General features: G+C 35.7%; 1 long non-coding RNA gene across 1 annotated transcript; it reads right to left on the bottom strand.

Moving 5' to 3' along the window:
- Window positions 1-3,505: 3,505 nt before the first annotated feature.
- Window positions 3,506-5,462, bottom strand: LOC311286216. Its single transcript, XR_014626511.1, has 4 exons — window positions 4,612-5,462; window positions 4,261-4,322; window positions 3,954-4,111; window positions 3,506-3,752 (listed from the first exon to the last, which is right to left on the bottom strand). It is a non-coding gene; the product is annotated as an uncharacterized lncRNA (long non-coding RNA).
- Between the last annotated feature and the right edge of the window lie 690 nt (window positions 5,463-6,152).

Here is a 6,152-nt window from a genome sequence, read left to right as displayed (position 1 = left end):
TCAATCCCAAAGTGATGGCAATTTTGGAATTCTAAGAGAGAACTGCGTCGATTTCTGGGAATGGTTGGCTATTATAGAGGACTCCCTAAAAATGTTGCTACTGTTTTGTCTCTTTTTACAGATTTGCTAAGTTCGTTCAGAGTTTTTTGCTGGAATGCAGATTGTGAGGTTGCGTTTAAGGCTGCCAAAGATCTTCAATTTAATGCTCCTGTTCTCGCTACCCATAATTTCACCCGTCCATTCAGATTGGAAGTGCTTTAGGAGCAGGTGCTGTGTTGATTCAGGAGAATCAGGAATTGATCATCCAATGAGTTACACAACGTAACTACAGTACATTTAGGATGCCCATAAAGCCCTTGCATTACTCCTAGCCCTTCAACATTCTGTTGAAGTTTATGTTGGTGGAAGTTCTTTACCAGTGGTAGTATACTGATCATGACCCTGTAGTCTTCCTTTTGCGAATGTCCCTCTCAAATCAAAAGCTGATGAGGTGGTTCAACATTTCAACCTTGAAATACACCACAAAAAGGGTAGCGAGAATGTGTTGACAGATGCTTTTACCGTGTCTATCACAGTTAATTGATTTGTGTAAAGTGTGTCAACAACAAAAAGAACGAAAAAAAACCTGTTTTGAGTTTTGATTGGTGCTTGTGTTGCATCCGAAGACATATTGCTGTTTCCCTGTTCCTGTGTGTGGGGAGGTGCCTGCGTGCGTGTCTATCTCTTTTTTATCTCTTTCTCTTTCGCTCTCTCTCTCACTCTTAGGTGGCTCCGCCTTAATTAGACGTATTCGAGACGTACACAGGGTTTGGCGGACTGGAACAGAGCGTCCCTTTGAAATATGCCAGGGATGCTGACGGGGCGGGGAGATAGTTGTTGTTGTTGGCGTGTTGTAGTTACTGAGAAAGTGTTACAGTGGTGTAGTTGGCTTGTGATCTGTGTAAATTGTGTATATTCTTTTAACTTGTTACCAATTATCATTTACTTTTGAAAAGCATCCTCATTTTGACTTTGGTTCCTAGTGTTTTCATCCGGTTTCCTATTTGACTTTACTGTTTCATTGTGTCTTTATTTGTGGCAGTTGTGTTGCCCTTTTTCTATAAATATTGTATACCTAATTTTTCCTTTATTACTGAAGCGGTAGGGGTTGGGTGCCATTTTCTTTTTTGTATATATCTTTTTTCCTGTGTTTGGGGGAGCCAGGGAATTAGATAAGACCACTGTATTTTTTATAGGTGTTTATTTAGTTGTAACTGTACTGATGCTGTTGTATGAGAACTGAACTGAGCTAGACCATGACATCAGTTTTTGCAGAACTGTTTTATAGATGAAATGAACTAATTTGATAATTGAACTAATTTGATAATTGATCATCTTTATAAAGGAAGTTAATCAGCACCGACTGACTTCAACTGAACAACAGCCGAAATGCATCATTTTCCTGTTATCACTGTAAAGCTACTTTGAAACAATCTGTATTGTATAAAGCCCTAAATAAATGAAGGTGAATGACTAGACTCTTTGACATCATATGACTTACTCTTGGATATTTTATAGATTAACTTGAATTTGTCCAGCAGAGGGCAGACTTGACTTCATTGTAAAATACTGTGGACAAACTCTTTAAGGAATTATTGCCTTATTAGGCATCTGTAATAATATTAAAATTTTGGGGCAAACTATCCTTTTAAGTTTTGTACTGCAGGCTGGTATACAAAGAAAATAAACCTGGTTATAAAAAAACGTAAAAACTTTAATCTATCGTTGCGATTTAACTGCTCAGGCTGATCACAATTCAGTGCCATTACTTTCGTCAGTTCATCATCATAGCATAATTTGCACAAAATATAATAAAAACACCTTTGAAAAAGACATGAAGGTACCACATTATAGGACAATTATTCAAATATTATCACTTTGAAGTCCCATTCACAAGGAACCTGTCTTCACATAGAGATAAAAGGATCCAAGAATGATCTGGTGCGAACATTGTAGGTTGTGCAATGTTATTCAGAAGCAAAGAATGTGACCATGTGACATTCCTTTCATGCTGACATTCTGAAAATGGGCGTTTTATTGTGTGAATCATTTTATAAAGAACTCAGTAACAAGGAAAATACGTATGTAAGGTGTGAATGTGGAAGTAGAATACCTCAGGCAGTGATCCAAAACTCGCTTGCTTCAAAAATAAGACAGAAGAAATGCTTTGCAATTTGAACATGTGAAAGACCTCTTAAAGATTAATGTAAGCCTATCTAATCTTATGCTCTCTGTTGAGAAACAAGCTTACTGACAATTAAAAGATCTTAAGATTACAAACTTATAAGATTGCAAATTTTGTCACATTTAAACTACTTTAGCACTTATTTACCATAGCTGAGAGTAATTTGCATATCACTCATAACAAACAAGTCACACATCCTTAGGTGTCAAGTCTGTAATGCAAACAAGCGAGCAAGACTGGTCAAGTCAATTGTTCAATGCAACCAAGCCAAGTCCTGCCTAGGAAAATTTGGTCAAGTCACAGTATGATAATACCTAGAGGAATGACTAGAGGAAGTCACTACAATACAGTGTTTGATGTTAAGCTTGGTAATACTGTACAAAAACACCTCAACATCTGTTAAGTATAATATGGCATGTACGAATGTAAAAAAAAAAAAAAAAAAAAAAAAAACTATTAGCATTTCATTTTACTGAGTGTTTCTCTTTATTATTTTGTTGTTGTTGATGAAAATGGATCATATGAGAGTATTTGTGAGTGTACACCATATTTTATTTTTTAAATGCTTTTCATTGTTTGCAAGTGGTACATATACCTGAATAAAGTGGGTGATATAAAAAATATATATATGCAAAAAACACTTTTTAAAGATAGTTTTTGTTTTGTTTAAAGACACTGTCATTACTTTTCCAGTCATTTACCCACTCTGGCTATACAATTTATCTATAAAATTTATCTATACAATCTATCAAAATAAAAATAAATAAAATTGCTAGTAAGGTGGTTTAAGTGGCTATTGTTAAGTAAAGTAAGGAACATAATATTATGTGGACCACTCAGCTGTCAGAGGTGTGTTACGTTAAAAAAATCCTTCAATCAATTAAACTCATTAATACCATAAACATGTCTTGTTACCATGTCTTAAGTACTTGTCATGTTGCTATAAAAAAAAAAAAACGGCCTCATTAATGCATAAAATCTTCTCATAGTCCTTAATTTTTAGTTTTTAATTATTTTCAATCGAGCTATAAAGAGCCCTGAGAGATTCCGTTTGAAATGGAAGAAATTGTGCACAGGTTAAAGTTGCATCAAGACTTTATTTAAATTGACATTAAACCTTGTACATTTTAAATAAATATACATACTTTTCATATACATTTTTTAAATAAAGATATATTATAAGTTCATTGTGGATATATACACATATCAAACAATTTTGGATTATATGAACTCAATAAATATGTTTGTTTGATTATTAAAATAAATAATAAGATCTTGCAATGTCATATACTAGACAGAAATATATATTTTAAGAGTGAGCTAAAACAGTAAATAATGCATAATAATTCGTTAGAGCATGCTTTAATTAAATCACATCCTTAGTTGATTCATTGTTAAAGGATCTATAGAAAAAGCCTTAATATTTTTGCCATAATAATGAGCCATGTTGTTCGGAGCAGACTGGATTCAATCTTTAATCCACTTGAAACTGTAGCTGTAGTTGAAGCAGCTACAGTCGTAGCAATAACTGTAAGAAAAAGATGAACAAATTAGATTAACAGAATATAAGGTCTTAGGACCTTTTTTTTTATTTCATTCCAGTCCAAATGTACTGTATGTTTTGTGTGTCATATTCTTATATCTGTAAGACTGTTCTATGGAGCAAAAGTGCAAGACAGTTTCTGAGGCCTTGCAAATGTGAAAGATATGTTTTAAAATGGAAACTTACCTGAACCATTGACTGAAATTGATACAGGAATTATATTCAGTGGACTAACAACTCCTTCTTTCACTGCTGTCATAAGGGTGTCTGAAATCTCTTGAACTGATGGGAGAGTTATCATGGAGCTGAAAATCAGTTGTGTTGTTGTGATGATTGACCCTTGTCTGGAATATACAGTATAGAAGAATGTCATATACGGTAGGATTCCTTAATATGAGCATATTACCATTATATAATAAGTACTGTATTCTGCATTCTCTTGTTTGTTTGTCTATGCTCCATGAAAAGGAGTGTTGCAATATTTCATTTTTACCTGAAATTTATGACAATCGCTCTGATGAAGGAAGGATATTTTCTTCTGTAGATTGGTTCAAGCTGTAACATACAGGCAGTCACAACCACAATCAGAATTAACTTTTTGTTTGTTTGTTTGTGAAACAACAGTTTATGATAACTGATGATAACTGACTGACTATGACTGACTGACTGTTGATTTCCAGAGGCATATTATAAATAAAAAAATTCATTTATTTATGGTAAACTACTCAATTTAAACAATAACAATACCCCTAACAAACTCTTGGATTTGGTCTAAAATATCTGTTGTCTGTTCTCTTAAGTACAGTCAAGATATTATCTATTTTTCATGTTAATTTTAACTCACCTGACTAATGATAAACAGAGCCCTTTCCTTGAAGACCTGAGAGTTTGGATCGTTGAGTGCAAGATTAAATGTGTCCAAAGAGCGGAAAACCAGATCTGTTATATACACGGGTACGAATTCTGTAGTTGTAATTGTAACCACTTGAGTTTTGGAAGATGTCAAGGGTCTTGTTGTTGTAGTTGTTGTGTTAGTGGTTAAGGCAGTGCTATTAGTGGCTGAGGCAGTGGTTGTATTAGTGGTTGAGGCAAATGATTTTGTTGATGTTCTAGTTGTACTACCAGTCGTTGTGTTAAAGGTAGTTGAAGAGGGAGTCAATGAAGAAAAAACTGAAGTTGTTGTTTTTGGTCTTGTGTCATTTGCTCTACTTGTGATATTTGTTATGAGTGCTGAGAATGCTGTCGTTGATCTTGTAGACATTTCGGCTGTACTAAGAGTTGTATTTTTAAAGGCTGTTGAGGAGAGAGTCATCAAGTTTAATGAAGAAGTTGTTGGTTGCACCGCTGTAGTAACTGCTCCACTGCTGGTGGAACTGGTGGAGTTATCAGCAAAAGTTGATGTAATTGTAGACGGTTTTATTGTTGTAGATGTTTCTGTTACTCTAGTGGTGGATGTTGCAGTAGGAGTTGTTGTGGCTAATGATGATTCTGTTGTTGTTGCTGGTGAAGTCGTTTCAGCTGTACTAACAGTTGTGCTTTCAGTTGTTGTGGCTGGTGTAGTTGTCTCAGTTGTACTAACAGTTGTGCTTTCAGTTGTTGTGGCTGGTGTAGTTGTCTCAGTTGTACTAACAGTTGTGCTGTCAGTTGTTGTGGCTGGTGTAGTTGTCTCAGTTGTACTAACAGTTGTGCTCTCAGTTGTTGTGGCTGGTGTAGTTGTCTCAGTTGTACTAACAGTTGTGCTCTCAGTTGTTGTGGCTGGTGTAGTTGTCTCAGTTGTACTAACAGTTGTGCTCTCAGTTGTTGTGGCTGATGTAGTTGTCTCAGTTGTACTAACAGTTGTGCTCTCAGTTGTTGTGCCTGGTGTAGTTGATTCAGTTGTACTAACAGTTGTGCTCTCAGTTGTTGTGGCTGGTGTAGTTGTTTCAGCTGTACTAAAAGTTGTGCTTTCAGTTGTTGTGGCTGGTGTAGTTGTCACAGTTGTACTAACAGTTGTGCTCTCAGTTGATGTAGCTGGTGTGGTTTTTTCAGCTGTACTAAGAGTTGTGCTCTCAGTTGTTGTGGCTGGTGTAGTTGATTCAGTTGTACTAACAGTTGTGCTCTCAGTTGTTGTGGCTGGTGTTGTTGATTCAGTTGTACTAACAGTTGTGCTCTCAGTTGTTTTGGCTGGTGTAGTTGTCTCAGTTGTACTAACAGTTGTGCTCTCAGTTGTTGTGGCTGGTGTTGTTGATTTAGTTGTACTAACAGCTGTGCTCTCAGTTGTTGTGGCTGGTGTAGTTGTTTCAGCTGTACTAAAAGTTGTGCTTTCAGTTGTTGTGGCTGGTGTGGTTTTTTCAGTTGTACTAAGAGTTGTGCTCTCAGTTGATGTAGCTGTTGTAGTTGTTTCAG

The sequence above is a fragment of the Rutilus rutilus genome (genome assembly GCF_951802725.1).
Source record: "Rutilus rutilus genome assembly, chromosome: 2".
Lineage (NCBI taxonomy): Eukaryota > Metazoa > Chordata > Actinopteri > Cypriniformes > Leuciscidae > Rutilus > Rutilus rutilus.
The sequence above is the reverse complement of the archived record's forward strand: the minus strand, read 5'-3'. Positions and strand labels throughout refer to the sequence as shown.